This window comes from Anser anser, assembly GCF_964211835.1.
Source record: "Anser anser genome assembly, chromosome: 20".
Lineage (NCBI taxonomy): Eukaryota > Metazoa > Chordata > Aves > Anseriformes > Anatidae > Anser > Anser anser.
Genome location: NC_139741.1, coordinates 10,443,768 through 10,460,889, shown reverse-complemented (window position 1 = coordinate 10,460,889; position 17,122 = coordinate 10,443,768). Strand labels below are relative to the sequence as shown.

Below are 17,122 nucleotides of genomic sequence, written 5' to 3'. Positions count from 1 at the left end.
TTTCAGTGGGGGACAAAAAAAAAAAAAAAAAGCCAAGTTTCCTTCTCTGCTACTATGGTTCATTAGAAAAAAATAAAAATTAAATAAAAAAAAAATAAGAAGACAAGCCTCTGGAGCTCCATGCTCTTCCATTTCTGAAATAAGAACAACAAATGAGCGTGCTGATTGCCAGCCAGCCAGTCCCCCAGGTAGCAGAGGGTCCCTGGCACTAGTGACCTCCACCCATTTGAAGTTCGTCATTTAGCGAAGCCTCTTCTCCTTTCCTGCACTTCCAGCTGTTTCTATGACACAAAACACTCTGGATGCCAGTCCCAGACCTCTCACAAGTCACAAATTGAAGAATTAACCTGTGGAGGAAACTGTCAGCCAAGTCTGACTCAAATTCCACCCTAATTTCAGCAACACACAGAAAGAGCCAACACCTTTCTGCAGAGTGGCAAAGTAATATCTTATAACTGCAACGATCAGTATCTACGACCTTTGCCACGGGCCAGGACTTCCATTTCAGCTCCGTCTGAATTTCTGTTGTGACGTCTGGTAACATTATGAAAACACTTGGAGCGCCAACAGCAGAAGAGCAAGAGGCTGGAGCTGGGTGGTCACTGCAGCTTCCAGAGAGACCCGCGCCCAGCAGACGAGCGGAGGGGCATCTACATCCTGGGTAATTCCCCATGAGAGATGCTTTTGCTGTCTCGCTTAGGCTCTTCCTGCCTGCAGCAGACAATGGCTGCCGCTTTGTTCTTCCACCTGCCCTTTGTTAGCACTACACAGGCCTCGGAACGTCTTGAGAAGGGGCCAAGATACACCGCATGGATTTTACAGAAGAAGGTGCCAAGGCAAGGAGAAGGCAAGGGAAGAGCTGGCCAGGATGCAGATGGCCGGATAGCCGGGGTATGGCCGGCTGGGGGTGGCTGGGCAGTCAGAGCTGCTGCACACAGGCAGGGCAGCGACCACCTCCGCTTACAGTGTGCGTGCGGGTTTATATTGCAGGATTCCTCTCCAGTGCAACTCTGAAGCTATTGTGTCCAGAACTGTGACGAGGACACCATCCTCCCAAGACCACCTATGCTGCGGTGCAGTGCTGCGTCTTCAACACGGATGCGACTGGAACGCCCCAAGGAGAGATGTAACAGCCACTGAAACACATCGGGGAGTTTGGGGGCTTTGGCATGTACAGAATCATCAATCCCTGGATAAAAGACTTAGCATTGGGATGACATCAAACATCCTCTTCAGGATCATGATGTTCACATGCAGCTGACCTGAAAAGTGAAAGATGCCCTTGACATACGACCCTTGCAAATGCAAAGGCAATTTTACCAAGAGCATGGATAAAATGCATGGATAACTTCCCCTGACAGCCTAAGGAAAGGGGTAAGAAATGAAGTGGTTTGTGTTGTCCTCTATTAGTTAAAACCCTCTGGACTTTGCTTCCACCTCACTGAAGAGGGCTGCTGATGCAAAGGGTGATATTTGCCTGCAATCTTTCCCTGGGAAGTAATTAGTTTCCATTTAGAGGGATGACAAATTGATCGGGCAGGAATCTCACTGAGCTCTGAATTGAAGCTAAACTGTGATAGCTACAGCTCTGGCAAGTTGGGTTTGTAAGTCTGTCAATGCATTTTACAGTTTCAAAATTCAATCACCCAACAGCAGGAAAGACATTGCTTTAAAAAAAAAAAAAAAAGAAGAAGAAGAAGAAGAAGAAGGGGGGGGGGGAGAACCACCAAAGCCTACACTTCCTCCTGCAAGTTCATTATCGCCTCTCTAAAGCATGACGGTGGTGTGAAATGGGTTAGACGCACGGATGCCTCTGTTAACGGCCAAAGAAAAAAAAGTCGCACATCATTAGGAATGGAATAAACGATACCGAGGCACAGAGCAGAAATGATTTGATTAGCAATTTCCAGTTTTGAAAAGACCTGGAAGAGAACCAAATGACTATACAGAAGGTGTGATGGAGTTCTTAATTGCTGTAACTGCACAGGGAGACTCGATGATTTGTGACATATAATACAGCACAGTACGCTAACGCTAATAACTGTTAATTAACTGCAGCAATGATATACTCTCAAAATGCACATACAAGTTACCATAATTTCTAGATTAAAAGCTGCCATGTTAGAAGCCAAAGGCAGAGGGAAGGCAGCACAGAGGGAGAGTGGGGGAAAAGAAGAAAGTGCAGAGCGAGACAGAGTATTTTCCCTTTTTTTGAAACCCTCGTTGAGCATGGCTGACATCTCACCCAGAGCAAAGCGGCCAGAAAGCACTAGGAAAAAAAAATAATACTCCTGCTGAAATGCGAAACAGTTCCTGAACGAACCTCTCCCTCCAGAGCAGCAGTTATTAATTCTGAAAGGCTGTTGTTGCACCAGGCCATCTGGCTGCGCCGTAAAGAGTTCAGCGGCTGCTGCTGAGCTAAGATTCCTGTCGGCTCCCATTCGCCCCAGTGACATTATTCACTCGCAAATGTTATCGCACCATTTTTTCCCCCATCGCTGCTGTTTGTGAGTCGCTTTATTTATTTGCAGGCTGTTTCTTACACTGTCCGGTGCAAAAAGGGCTCTGCCAGGAGCCTCCGGGAAGGCGTACAAGGTACAAGGTACAAGGGACGCCCAGCAGCTCGTTCCGTCCCAAAGAGCTGCGCTGTGCTGGGAGGCAGCACTCCGGAGAGCCTGCAGGACTGACAGCCCGGGAGCCTGAAGGCTTCTATTTATCCCCCAGCAGGCAGCGCACAGACACCCTCCCACACGCTGTCCTTCGCCGCCACGCATAGATGGGAATCACATGATGCTGATTAGCTGTCCGGAATTGCTAAAACATTTTCTCTTTCAGATCAATAGCAATAAGCAGGAGGCTAAGCCAGGTATCGGGCGTGCAACGCGCAAGTCCGATTCTGCTCTTCCCGCAGAGCTGCTAGCCAGCCCCAAAAAGAAATCTCTTGGCGTGCTTCCCCTTCGAACTTCTTTCAAATGCAACAGATCTGCAGACAGGATATTTAAATGTTACAGTCAGGCTGATCTTGTACCAACCCTAACACATCAATTATCCTGTGGATGGGAAAGCTCACAGGCTTTGTTCTTCCCTCGGTGCACCCATTGCAACCGTGCTCTTTCTGGGGAGCCTCCAAAGGAGAGTTAAGGGAAGTGCTCTGCGTTTTGGGAGGCTTTGCTCTCCCTGCTACCGTGGGACAAGTTCAAATCTAATCCCTCTGGTAAACAGTAGGAAAGCAGAAAACAAACACACAAACCAACCTGAACATCTACATTTCATAGCACCAGTGTTTGCTAATATGTACCAGGGCACAAAGGATGGCAAAGGTAAGAATACAGACACGGAGCAAAGAGAAAAAAAAAAAAGGACTAACAGACTCGCTCAGCCTCTATATCCTCCACATTCGCACTAATGCAATGTGTTGAGAGCATGTGTGAAGTCTATCTATCATTTTAACATCGAAGTGCCTTGAAAAATATTAAGGGTAAACTTCGCTGTCATTCCAACATATGGCAAGACACCGAAATACAGACGTATCCTGAAGAAACTGGAGAATTTGAATGAATACCTTCTTTTACTGAGGAGTGCATTGGTTTTATATCTCCTAGTTTTACATCCACCTCCTTGACCCCCAATCTTTTTCTTTGACTCCCATTTCTTTCAAGCTAATAAACCAACCCTCCTTCAAGACCTGCAGCAGCACGGTATGTATGCATACAGCAGAAAGGAACAAGAAAAAACAAGGCTATATTTACGTCCCAATAAAAGAATTGACTTCCATCGACCAAAAGGAGAGGGTATGTTTTTATCTTAGGCTTCTCCAGCACTCTGCCCAAATGTAAATGCCTACAGGATGGCATTTTTATCCTTTACCTTCGCAGCAGAATGACACTGCTGGGACAGCCCTTTCCCTTCCCTCACCTCTGTTTCTTCCAGGCCTCCTAGCTGTCACATCACTCCCGATTTTGCTCCCATGACCACAGCCTCTAAATAATATTGCTGCTTCTTTACCACCTAACACAGAACTTTAAAACCGATTTAAATCTGAAATGAATGCTGTGAATACCGGTCCATACGCAAGACAGACATTTAATAACCCTCTTGGGAAAGAAAAGCTTCTCTAACTGCTCAAATGCATCCTGTGGGGATGTCAGCCTGGAGTGAAAGATTCTTAAAGACTTTCTGTGTGACAGCATCACACCCTCTGAGAGTCCCAGGTGCCATTAGGGGGGAGGAGGGGACTACAGCACACTTAAAGAATTCAAGAATAATCAGCCTCAGGTATTAATGTTTTGGTTTAACATGTAAAGGATAAGACACTGAAACTGCACGATTTGGAGAACAGTGGGTGTTAATCAGACATGAAGCTGCCTGCCCAATTTGGCACCCTCTATTTGGGAGGATGCTGGTGCACACACGGTCCCACACAACGTGTGACCACCAACAGGCTACGGCAGTGTGAGGGAGAGGGGCTGCCAAGAGGCTGGGTTGTCCTCTCAGCTACGCTGGTGGAAACTGGAAGCAGCTCCCCGTATTATTCCCACCCCACAGCGCTTTGACCACCCCTCTCACAGGCCTTGCAGTTCAGCACCGCAGCGACCTCAGTCCCAGTTCTGTGACACTGCTGATTTTATGGCAGAAACCATTTTCCATATCTGATGGGGAACGGGAGATAAAGGGGAGGTCCCTTTCCGGACTTTCCCACTCTAAACCTGGGCTTTGTCTCAGCACTACAAAAACAAAGACTTGAACAGGACAGCTTGGCACCCGCGCTAGCGCAAGGGGGAATTAGGCTTTCCAACTTGCATTTTTTGCCTTTGAAATGTTTCCCCCATAATTAAAAGCATTTTTTTTTTTTTTTTGGTCACAAGATGAAATTCCTTTGTGCAGAAGCAAAGCCTATATATCACTTCTTGCTTTAAGCCTTAGCTTTCCCGGAGATTAGATGCCTGATAAACCCTAACTAAGTCAGGGCGAAGGGCAGGGCTGCTCCCTGAGCCTGAGCTGTGGTTTGCTCACTGCCAGGTTGCGACAGACCCTTGGGGATCCCCAGGCTTGTCCGAGGGCTTTTCGGCTTACCCCAGGCACTGGAAAACCCTTCCCCTGCCCTGGCTCCTGCAAGGGCACCTCTCAGCAGAGCAGAGCCCCTCCAGCCGTTTGACAGTCAGGCATGGGAACTTCTTTCTTTAGTTGCTTTCCCTTTTAGCCTGGCTTGAGTTCAGGGTGACCTGAAGGCAGCAGGAGAACAGAGAGAAACCTTCCCTCCCGGAGCCTGGCTGGTCTCCGAACAGGAGGGCTGGGATGCTGCCATCGCTGTCCCAGCCACCCAGCACAGTCCCTGGTGCCTCGAAAGGACAAGGTGAGCATCCGCAGGATGCTGGCAGAGGGACAGGCAGAAGCAGGAAGCCTTTGGGGCACACAGCGAGCCCCTGGGACAACACCTGCACCGCAAGCACTGTGACAGGGCTTGTCCCGTGGGTGCCCACCACGTCCCACCAGCCGCTAGCTGCAGCTCCGCAGGCATTCAGCTGCTCGCGACTTCGGTCCTCGCCCGTCTTGTGGGATAAAGCCCTCAGCTTCCGAGCTCTCAGCCCGGGCTTTTTGCTTCGTGCCTCATCTTTGGCTCGTGCCGATCTCTGTTTCTCAGCTTCCCTCTGGCCCTGTCTCTAACCCCAGCCCAGGGATGAATTTCATCCCCGGCCCCCCAGCTGACACACATTTATGCCAAGGGAAAATCCCGCCGGGGCACAGAAGTGCAGCCTCCTCTAGCTGCATGAAATACGGTATCCTTTCACTTACTACAATCACATAGGTATTTTCTGCCCCAGATGGAAACAAATATTTTTTATTAAGATCTGTTTTAACCAAATGCATCTATAAAACAAAAGAGAGAAATATTTGAGGTTTGCGGTGGTTGGAATCTGTGCACAGAAAATTAATGCTTTGACATATATTTTGCGCTTAATCTTTTGTGGCAACTTTTTTACATTTGTAAGAGTTATGGATTTTAAAAGTCACAGCTAAGATTGCTTAATGAGCATTCACCACCCTGGAAGTGGAAGCAAGGCTGATGTGGTTTAGTCAGCTGTTAGCTTTATTGCCTCTCTTCTGTACTAAAAGTGACAAGTTGAACACATTATAGAGAGCTCAGATGTGTTATGTAGATGAAGCCTGCAGCAATATCTGCCTGCTCTCTATTATTTATGATGTCTATATAATACAATGGACTGAGATTTAAGCCATTGTGATGCAGTTTGTTTTCCAGGGTTCTAAAGTACAGCACATTTTACAGAGAATTGCATCTCTGTTACATATTAATCAAATCCATCTTACATGCAGCTCTTACACTGTAAACTAAAGGGAAAGAAAGATTAAAGCGCTTGGCTTTTCCTCAGCTGTCAAGGACTGGCAATAAAATAATAATAAGGGCTTCTAAATAATGTGTGTGTGACAGGCCTTTGCTCAGTTGTACAGTCCTTTATGGAGGTTAACTACAAAATAAGTTCCAGTGAGTGATTGAGAACAGGCGAGTGCGTAATACTGTAATGCCAAGCCCTGCATAATTCTTTGCAAAGTTCATTTGCAGAAATTCTCCCAGTTTGACAAGGCAAAGTTGTTGCTGGCCCAGGCATTCGGCAGGGGTGTGAAGAAGTTAACTCCTTGCGCCCGCGGTTCAAAATCCTGGCCTTTTGAACTTGCTTCAGCTGTTGCCTATTAAAACACAAAACTCCACTCCAGCAACAAAAGTCAGCCTTGCTGGGCTTTTTATTACTATTATGGAAGTCATGGGAAAGTTATTTTATTATAAAATATATAAAACTCTGTAGAGGTCTGTGGTTTTGGATTTTTCTTTTCCATCATTAGCTGGGGTTTTGAAGATCAAGAGGTGGAATTTCTAACAAAAGCCTAAATCACTGGAAGTTTTTAAGACGGTACGGATTGTGGAATTTATTGGATTTTTAATTCTTTATTTTATTTCTTTAGCCTTTCCTCCCTTGGCTTTTTCTGCCAGGCAGCCTTTTAAAGGTTCGTACGTCTGCTCTGCCTTATTACCCCCTCAGCAGCAGGGCTCAGCATGCCGCAGCTTGCAGGTGGTCTGCCTGCTTCCCATCAGGTGATTTATCCGGAGCGCCGGAGTGACAGAAGGGAACGCGGGGGCTGCGAAGAGGCGGTCGAGACCGTCACGAGCCACCGCGACGCTCAGCCAGCGACAAGGCTCAGAGCGGGGAACCCAGTGTTTTAGCGGGGCTGTCACTGACTTTCCACGTGGCCGCAGGTGCCACCGCTGCCCTCAGATCAGTCTTTGCCCTGAAAGCCGTGGATGAGAAATCACCGGGTAAAAGCTGAGCATTGCTCTTAAGCTGCACTCCAGCGCGGGTAGGAGCAATAAAGCAGAGGAAGGCGTAAAGGATACACGCGTGAGGGTTTGGCAGTGTGTACGACAGCCAAGCCAGGCCAAGCAGAGCACTTCTGTAAGCCCCAATGATGCCTTCAGCCGCTCTGCACCAGGGCCGAGGGGTCCAGCCCCTGCCCGCAGCTGCCACAGCCAGAGGGGGACAGACCCCTGCAGCCCCCAGCCAGGTCGCCTCCAGCTGCCCGGGAACCTTGCCTGCGGGAAACGGTGCCGAAAATTCAGCCCTGCCTTCAGGGCACTGCAAGGCTTTAGTGGTTTTGCAAACTGGGAGTTGCCACTGGACCCATTGTAAAGGTTCAGCTACTGGAAACAAATGGGAATTCAGACCAGGACTGGTGTTCTGGAGAAAGAGAGGGGGTTTGGGTGTGGGGTTTGGCTCACCTGTGCAGTGAACTGAGCAGTGATTTGAGGGCCACTAACACCAGTGAAGGAGGTTAACAAATCAAGGAAAGGGCAAACTAATTTGAGGCTTCAGGGCACCATCTGGTTACTGCGAGGAGTCAGGCAGAATTCACGTCCCCCTTGTTTACACCACAGGCTACCAACAGCTCTGTACTATTTTCTGCCACCCCCACTTCACAGAAACATCATTTGTTTCCTTGCTGATCTAATACACCAGGGCAAATTCAATGTTTGCTCTCAAAGAACTGCCTTAAAATGCTATTATACATTTCCCCTGGGTCAGGGTGGTATTTGAAGTACACTGTCATGAAGAGAAGATGCTTCCTAGTATTTTCTCTATCTTCTTTTTCACAGACCTGTTGGAATTCTAGCGTGGGATTTCCCAGCCTGTGTTTCACAGCGATGCTCACGCTGGGACTCCTCAGGAGCAGGCAGGTGTTGCCACCACCTGAGCACTTCACAGCGTGGGTGATGGATTTTTTATTTTTTTTTAACCGGAAAAAAAAACAAACACATTTAAAGCCTGAACCCAAATCTAAGCAAATTCCTTCATAATGTCCCCATGGCTCGGGTTCATTCCTGCTCACACCCAGTTTCCTGCAGTGTATGGCCACTGTCTTTAAGAAATTTAGTTCTAAATGACACTACTGCATACAGCAGAGAGGAAACAAGCTTTCTTTATGGTGTCCTGTGTATCAGATAACATCTGGAAATTAGTAAACAAGCATGAATGCCCTGAGTTCGTTCGTTCTTTCTTTCTTTCTTTCTTTCTTTCTTTCTTTCTTTCTTTCTTTCTTTCTTTCTTTCTCTCTTTCTTTCTCTCTTTCTTTCTCTCTTTCTTTCTCTCTTTCTCTCTTTCTCTCTCTCTTTCTCTCTTTCTCTCTTTCTCTCTTTCTTTTTCTTTTTCTTCCTTCCTTTCTTCCTTCCTTTTTCTTTCTTTCTTTCTCTTTCTCTCTTTCTCTCTTTTTTTCTTTTTTTCTTTTCTTTTCTTTTTTCTTTTCTTTTCTTTTCTTTTCTTTTCTTTTCTTTTCTTTTCTTTTCTTTTCTTTTCTTTTCTTTTCTTTTCTTTTCTTTTCTTTTCTTTTCTTTTCTTTTCTTTTCTTTTCTTTTCTTTTCTTTTCTTTTCTTCTCTTCTCTTCTCTTCTCTTCTCTTCTCTTCTCTTCTCTTCTCTTCTCTTTTCTTTTCTTTACTTTACTTTTCTTTACTTTTCTTTACTTTTCTTTACTTTTCTTTTCTTTTTTCTTTTCTCCTGTTGTTGTTTGTTTCTGTTGTTGCCTTTCAATTAGCTGAACCTTTGCAAAGTGCATCTTTAAACCTTATTCCTGCTGTGACTATGCCTGAAATAGCTGGAGCTCCCTGTATGACCACCCTGACAGTTTCTGTGATATTGGCACTTTTTCTTAAATGCCCTGAAACTCCCAGACTCACAAGACCAGACTGGGCTCTGAACCGTCATATAAAATAGAGAAAAAGGAAATTCTTCTCCCCATGATTCCAAGCAAAAGCTTGACCACACTTGTGGCTCAACCTCCCACCAGAACAAAACAGAGCACCCAACACTCAGTACTTCAAAAAGCTCATTATTTTAAATAAGTCTTCCCATCCCCTCAGGGCTGTCAACACTGAACTTTCCCACTCACTGGAAGCCACCTTCCAGCCTCTCACTGCCTTTTGGCCATATCTACCAGGATGCAGAAGAAGAAATCTCCTTGAAGAGGGGGCTGCCAAGACGAGCCGTCTAGGCTTCTAATTTTCCCCAGTGAATGGGAAAAGATGCTTTTTGGAAATGGATCAAAACTCCATTGAGGGGAAAAAAAATGACCCTGCCTTCCAGCAGCTCTGAAGGGTTCCTCAGCCCAAATATGGGAAGTTCCTGAAACGAAGCTCGGCGTCAGAGAGATGCCGTCTGAGTCCAAATTGGTAACTGGGGGACAGTCATTTCCATTCCTGTGTAAGCAACACTTAAAAGGATAAATTAGGGCTGGCCACATAGAGGAGCAGGCTGGTTTCTTTTGCTTTACATGGAAAGTGGCCTTCATGCCACCTGACACTCAGAGATCACTTCTCAGGCTATGGGAAATGAGCTGGGAAAACACAAGCGCAAACCTCCTGTGGTTTATATGTCTGCGTCAGGCGAGCCGTGCAGAATGCAAAGGCAAACCTTTCAATTCCCCCTTCTCCCCAGCCTTGAAAGCAAGCACAGTGCTCCATTCAGCAGGGGATTTACCGCAGGGTTTGGAAAGCACTAAGTGTTAGACGAGAATCTTGCCCTGACTGAACCTACTTATAAACCCTTACATTAATAGGCAGAGCTGTGAAGAGCCGATAGCGCAGTGTGCGCGGAACAGAGTTGTAAGTCACGGCGCAGGTTTGCTGAATGAGCTTGGGACCAGCTGCATCCCTTTACTCCCTCAATAACACACTGATATGGGCACATTTATTTTCCTGTTGAAGCAGCTCACAGAATAAATGTGCATCCCATCCAAGGAGAGATTATTGTGGGAGCAGATGTATGCTATACAGCAAATAGTAAACTTATGGAGCCCTAATCCGATACAATACAATTTAGTTTCGTATAAATCCTTTGAAAAAAGTACCACAAAATGCTTTACAGCAGCAGAGAGGAGCCCGGCGTGCTGGCCGTGGCAGTGGGGAGCCCCGCGGATCGCAGGTCCTGCCGCTGACCCCACCTGACCACGCCGTTTGCACGCCCTGCTCCAGCCCATCCAGCTGGAACCCAACGCGCTGACCCTCGCTGAGACCTCAGCCTCAATTCCTGCTGGCAAAGTGCTCGGAGATCCCGGGGCGGACGGGGCCGTGCCGCTATTAGTGCCGGTACGCTGACCTGGCACGGCCGGGTCAGCTGCTCCCAGCCAGGGCAAAGTGCACAGGGAAACAGCGCTGAGTCTGAACCCCCTGAAATTTAACAGCAATGAGGTACGAATTCATGCGGGCTGCTAATGACAAGGCAAAAATGGAAATCCAAAGTAGCGGGGGAAGGTGTAATAGCGTAGCATTTAGCACTGGCAGGAGAGAAAAGCAAATCAGTCATTTCTAAGGGGCGACCTGAGGAGAGAAGTGGCTCAGGGGAGAGAAGGGAGAGCTGTTCCAGTTAAACGGGCACAAGAGAAAGATCAGCCCCCAGCTGTGGAGTGCTCTGAGCACGAAGAGAGAGGAGGCCGAGAGGAGCAGGGAGGGGGCGAGATGCAGCAGACCCGGTGCATGAGCACGTCAGGGAGCTGGGCCGAGGCGAAGCTGCACGGAGCACAGAACCCAGAAGATGCGTCGTCTTTTTAATTGAAGATGAGCAGTAAGAGGCAAGCAAATTTAATTGGAAACGTAAGGGCTTCCTGTTTTACATCCTTTGCTTTAAATCTTAGTTGAGAATCAGCACATGGCACTGCAAACAAAATACGCCCCTCACCAAATGCAGCCTGCTGCAATCTCTGTCTTGCTGGATCTTGCTTTAAATAGTCCATAGCCCAGTGCTATGTCTTGTGCTGATTATTCAAGAGCCATTATGATATCAGTGAATGTCTCTGATTGCATTTAATTCAAGTGTGCCATATATTTTGAATTCAACTTGCTCTAGCAATCCCTAGCTCTCCCTCCCCCAAAGTATAACAGATCATTTAAAACCGCGCAGGTCACATCCTGAGCTGTAGGTACTAACCGTGTCATTTCTTCCTCTCCTAGGGGCTTTAAATCCTGCAACTGCTGCCCTGCCAGCGGGAGAGGTGACCCCACATTTGTCCTGCTCATCGCTGGCTAATAACCATTAGGGACAATGGCGAAGCTCCCACCTGCTGCCCAGGAGGAGTGCAGCTCGCTCCCATCAGGATGCCGGCGCTGACAATCTCCTCTCCTTTTCATTACGGGCTTTTGTCGCACTCACACCCCCAGAAACTGCTCAGGAGGGCTGTGGGGGAATGAAGCCGCAGTGACGAAGTGGGTCCTACCCTTCCCAAGTTAGCAAACACGGGCGAGGACCAAGGCTGCACGAGCACGCCTCTGCATAAATGAGCAGGCAGCTGCCTCGTGTTCCTCCTTGGATGGGGACGTGGGCTAAAATAGGGTGAGAGGAGCACCTGGGGACACTTGCCTGACGTGGTGCAGATCTAACACACTCGGCTTGAATACAAGTCAGCTTTTTCTCTGAGGTCTGCTCCAGGCAGCTCCCAGCCCCTTGGGCCACAAGTTCTGCCATGACATCCCCATCTTCAGCCCTTTGGCGGCACCTGCCTGTGCAAACCATCCCTCGTGGTGCCCGCAACCAGGCAGACAGCTCCAGCTCCCTCCCTGGGAAGGGACCAAACCCCACATCCCTGGGTTTTGGTGCAATATGGGGCGGTGGACATAAAAAGCAGCTTGGCTCTGCTGGAAGACCCTCAGCCGGCATAAATAAGCTGACGCCAGCGGCGCTTTGCCAGTTTGCTCCAGCTGAGGCTACGGCGTTCGGTGGTGTATCTGTATTTTCACACCAGCCCATTGTAAGTCTCTGCCTCGCGCCTCCCTGAAACAGCAGCAGCCCAGCCCCACACTGCAGTGAAGTATTAACTCATACTGAACACAGTTTGTCTCCGAGGACCCTCTTGGCCCCTTCGTCATCCTGTGCTGACATTTTAATCGCGCTTTTGTGGGAGCCGGCTGGCAGTTTGTCATCAGGAATGGCGCGGCGAGGGGCCAGCGCGGGCTGCTCGCTGTGGCGGCTGCCGAGGGAAGCAGCCCATTCTGACAGACTGAGCAATAATCTGAACTTACTGCGCTGAGCCTGTGGGACACCAGCCGGGCCGCTTTATCTTCTTCATTAAAGTGCGCTCAAAAAAAAAATCCATTTTCCTTTAAAGTCTCAGGAACAGATGGAGTAAAATTAATTGCGCCATTAAGTCCCGATAGACAATACCAGAGTGGTTTTCTTTCAACAGTGCATGTGTGTTACAAAGTGCTCTTCGTAAAAGGCAATTACTGCAACATTTGCCATAAAATAAAGGTTGCTTTAATGGGCAATAAACACAGGCTTCAAATTTTGTATGAAATGGGTCTCCAAAGGGCGCTGTTATAGGCAGCTCAAAGGCACAACTGACTTTAGTATTTCTGCTCTGGCTCCAGCTCAGCTAGCTCGGAGAACAATGATTTCCACCCTTGGATATTTTCTGATGGAATTATGTATGCGGTGTCGGCTCACGGCTGGGCGGTTCGATCCCGCTTCTGCCGGGCAGGAAATGGTGGCGGGGCGGCCTCCAGCTCCGGCCGGCTGCCGGCCCTCGGCCGCGGAGCGGGGACGGGGAGGCAGAGCCACGTGGCGGGGGGCCAGGGCGCAGGAGGAGAGGGCTGAGGCCAGGGCTGGTTCTGGCGAGCAGAAAATCATCAGGCCCCGCTTCCTGACATCGGATCCTTGCCAGTCCCAGTTACCACTGGGTTTGATGCAAAGCCTGACGTTTATTTATATTTCTTTTTAGAATCATTTGACAGAAAGTACACTCTGGAAAATGGATACCACATCCTTGCAAATACAAGAAGGGGGACTATAAAAATGTGTGTGGGTGGTGTTCAGAATACAAGAGACAATGACATTTCTCTGTTTTTCGCTCTCTGGGCACTAAAACCCCAAACCAGCCCTTACCCCACCAAATCCCCATCAAACAGCTCCTTACGGCACTGCCAAGTCTGCTGAACGAGCCTGTTTGGTGTCCTAACCAGAAGCAAAACAACAACTCCACATCACTGGCACCAGAAGGTGCATTGTGTTTGTCGACTTAACAGCCAGCCTCACCCTGCGATTCAAACACTTCCAGCGCACGCATTTCAGGCCAACAAAACCACCAGTGGTGTGGAGACGGATGCCTCGCAAAACCTGCACGCTCCTCCTCCGGTGACCGCTGACCTGCCAAAAACGCCCTCGTGTCGAGCACGCGTGGCTGTCCCGCACAGGCACGTGCCCGCGCTGCTGGGTGGGAGCACAGCTTCTGTCTGATTCAGCCTTGCTCGGATTTATTTGAAGAGGAAGGGAAATCATTTCAATTCATTGTATTTTCACATTCCAGTAATTACAAAGAGAGCATGACATATAAATGATCCATTAATTGAAATATGGGCTCTATGAGCTCCAATATTTATAGTGTAAATCCATATTTAATTAAATAAAACCAATAATGCTCATTTCAAAGGGAACATTGAAGCTTTTTATTTAACCATGTAGTTGAGGCTGTACGTGCTCGTTTCTCATTGACCCCTTTTAGCAGATCACCGTAGCTGAGCAAGGTGGGGCGGATACATGGGGCGCGGGCTGGCGAAGCGGGCCGGGCTGCGAGCCCTCCTGCTTCCAGGGCCACCTCGCATCCCCGCTCCCGCACACCACTGCTTCATGGTAACGGCATCAGTCAGCACCTCTGACTGAGCAGCTTTAATCACCCACTTAATTGCCTTAATCGCCTTTTACATAACTAAGAAATCACAACACTGCAATTGTCTGACTCTGACACACAGTAACATCAGGGGTGTGACGCTAATGACGTAATTATATTAATTGCTGGGGGCTAATGTTTTAGGATCGCAGAGAAACAGGCGCTAACCCCAGAAACCACCACTGACCCCAGGGCACACACCGTAAATAGCGCGGAGGCCAACAGCAGCGGCATAGTCGAGCACAGACAACAAAATGGGGTTTGCCGCCCCAACCAGAGAAAGTCTGTGTGCCTCTCACTGCCCTGGGACGCTAAACAAGTCCTCACATACTCTGAAAAAAAAATAATATATATATGTACATATATATATATATATGTATTATATATATGTTATTTTCTTTGATACCCGCTCTTGAAGTAACATTTCTGGACTCCCTGGGAGAACTGCTCAGTGCACAACTGTAAAGAGCCCCAGGCAAGCCACGTAGCCCTGGCCCTTGATGAGGTGATACAAGTGCTGCGCTCGCTGCGTAGCTGCGTATGGGGCTCTTCCTACTTCCTCGAGGAGGTCTTTCATGATTTTATCAGACTTTACTGTAACAACGTGTTCCTTCATTAGACCAGCATTTGGATGCTACCTTTCCTTTAAAGAGAATTCTGCCCCGTTTCTCCGTGCAGCACTACCAACTCTCCATGCTATGGTGCTTATAGACTTTAAATATGACTTTATTTCCTCCTTCCATTAGTAGTCAGCTGGCAACATCACCACTTTTATTTTTTTGCAAAACAAGGGGTAAGTGTGCACAGGGTGGCTTTGCTCCAACACAAGCAGAAACAAGGTGTTTGCATAGGTGCAACAAGGTACGGGCAGCAGGAGCAGCCCTCCGTGCTGACAGGCACCGGGACGGTGCCGGGGTTGTGCAATGCACCGCCTTGTAGGGTGGCACTTGCTGGATGAAAAGCCCTGCGGCCTTCTCACTCAAAGGGCTGGTTGTGTATCAATTTACACTGCCAATGCAAATTTTTTAAAAAGTTGATGGGTGAGTTTGTCCCAGCAAACTTCATTCTGGAGGAGGCATAATCTGTCATTTCACAGCTCATATAAAGCCAGCAGAGAGCACAAAAGCCAACATAAACTCCTATCACATGCTTTGGCTAACTGGACAGAAATGTAGCCACATAAATACACCTGACTCACATCAAATTAATACTGCTGGGTTACTCCAGGAATGTGCCACTCCAGTATTACACATCCTGCAACTATGGCCTTGGCATGCTCATGTATCCCAAAACACACCCTAAAAGCAGGGAAGAACAGGATTAGTGTACAGGCAAGGAACTTGCCGACAGAATATGGAAAATAATCATTAGCAAGCCTGAGCCTCAAATTTTCAGCTCCTATTTCTACGGAATTGATGCTGAATTGATTCCTGTAGCTTGATTTACCTCTCCAACATGCAGCATGCACCTAGACTGAGTTTTGAAAAGCACAAAACTAACTAGTGCAAAACTAACTCTGACCTCTTGCACTGTCCCCTACCCTTGTGAGACCAAGAGTAACACCCAAGTGGTCATTCTCATCTAAGGCTTGAATAAGCCCCGCACAAGCTTGGCCTGCTGCACGCACCTAGAGGACATGCAGTAGGCTGACTGCATGTCACTCCATACCAGAAACCTAAAGGTCTGACCTGATGGTGAGCAGTCACCTTGCTAGGCAAGGCGGCAGTACCCTGGTGGCACTGTCCCTCCCGGGGGAGGAATTCTCTTGCTGAGTTCAAACCTGCCCGAATCCAGAGCTCAGGCTACCAGGTACGCCTGGCCTCTGGCAGTCAAGGCAGCAGCACAAAGCCAGAGCCCCTCCGTACTGTGCTGGTAAAATGGTCAGGTTAGCTCTGATGACAGCTAAGGTCATGGCATACTAATATCTGCAGGGAAAAAAAATAGCAAAGGACATGGAAACTCCTCAGCCTCACCTGTCCCTCACTAGGGTATGCCAAGAGGTGGCAATGCTCTCAGCTGACTTTTTGGTACCAGAAGTACTCTGGATCATGTAATTCATGACAGAACCACTATTTTTGCTCTTTCCAGCCCCATCGTCGCCAATGATGCAGTGCGTGAGGTAAGCAGACACCTCTGAAAGCCATATACAGCAGCGAATAGAGGTTTTATTACTTGTAAAGTTTCTATTTACAACACCACCTCTATCTCAGGAGGTAGACAGGAGTCCTCAGTATGAGCTGCATGAAATAAACAAGATGCTAAGAGCTTTCATGGCTTTTTAGTGCTAATGACTATTAATAATAAATGGATACTGCAATAATCTATCCAGTGAAAGTCTTCACGGGCACACAACATGCTTCCTGCACCCCATGCTCCTCCCGGCAGCTGGCACCATGAGCCACCGACTCAGGGGGAAACTGAGGCACGCACAAGTTAAGGAAGTAAAATAGCAATGACGGGAAGTAAAATAAATGAACTGGATAACCACAATACCCAAGTACAGCTAGCGTTTAGCTGAGGTTTTAAGCAAAATACGCTAACCATTCAGTCAGTGGCTGTTGCAAGGTTTGCTCTCTGTTTCTGCAAAGCAGCAATTGTAAATGCCCCCATATCTGGAGCCTTCCGCGCCTTTCTGAGTAGTTCTCTGAGATGGGAAGAAGATATACAGGGAGAAAGCAGACCTAGTGAAATCCCTGGGTCCTACAGTTTGCATGGTTAGATTGTGGAGCTTGTTAACGAAGGAAAAAAAGGACAGGATCACATGCACAAAAAATAAAACCCAAATAAATCTGCAAAATTCCCCAATCTCCACAAGGGTCTTCACCTTTGCTGTTCTGCATTGTTGAATTCATAGATGTCGAATTCTTTATCCCTAGGAAGCTAATTATTATGAAAGGTCAAAATAAA

At 47.8% G+C, this 17,122-nt stretch overlaps 1 protein-coding gene and 1 long non-coding RNA gene across 6 annotated transcripts in view; one reads left to right on the top strand and one right to left on the bottom strand.

Moving 5' to 3' along the window:
- Positions 1-17,122, bottom strand: part of AUTS2 (activator of transcription and developmental regulator AUTS2) — a 761,980-nt gene that overhangs the window by 100,171 nt on the left and 644,687 nt on the right. The gene's annotated exons all lie outside the window — the stretch shown is intronic.
- The window catches only part of LOC310884557, a 29,637-nt gene extending 12,515 nt beyond the window's left edge, over positions 1-17,122 (top strand). The window contains exon 2 of the long non-coding RNA XR_014574274.1: positions 1-17,122. This exon is cut by the window's left edge and continues 12,197 nt beyond it. This is a non-coding gene — a long non-coding RNA (uncharacterized lncRNA).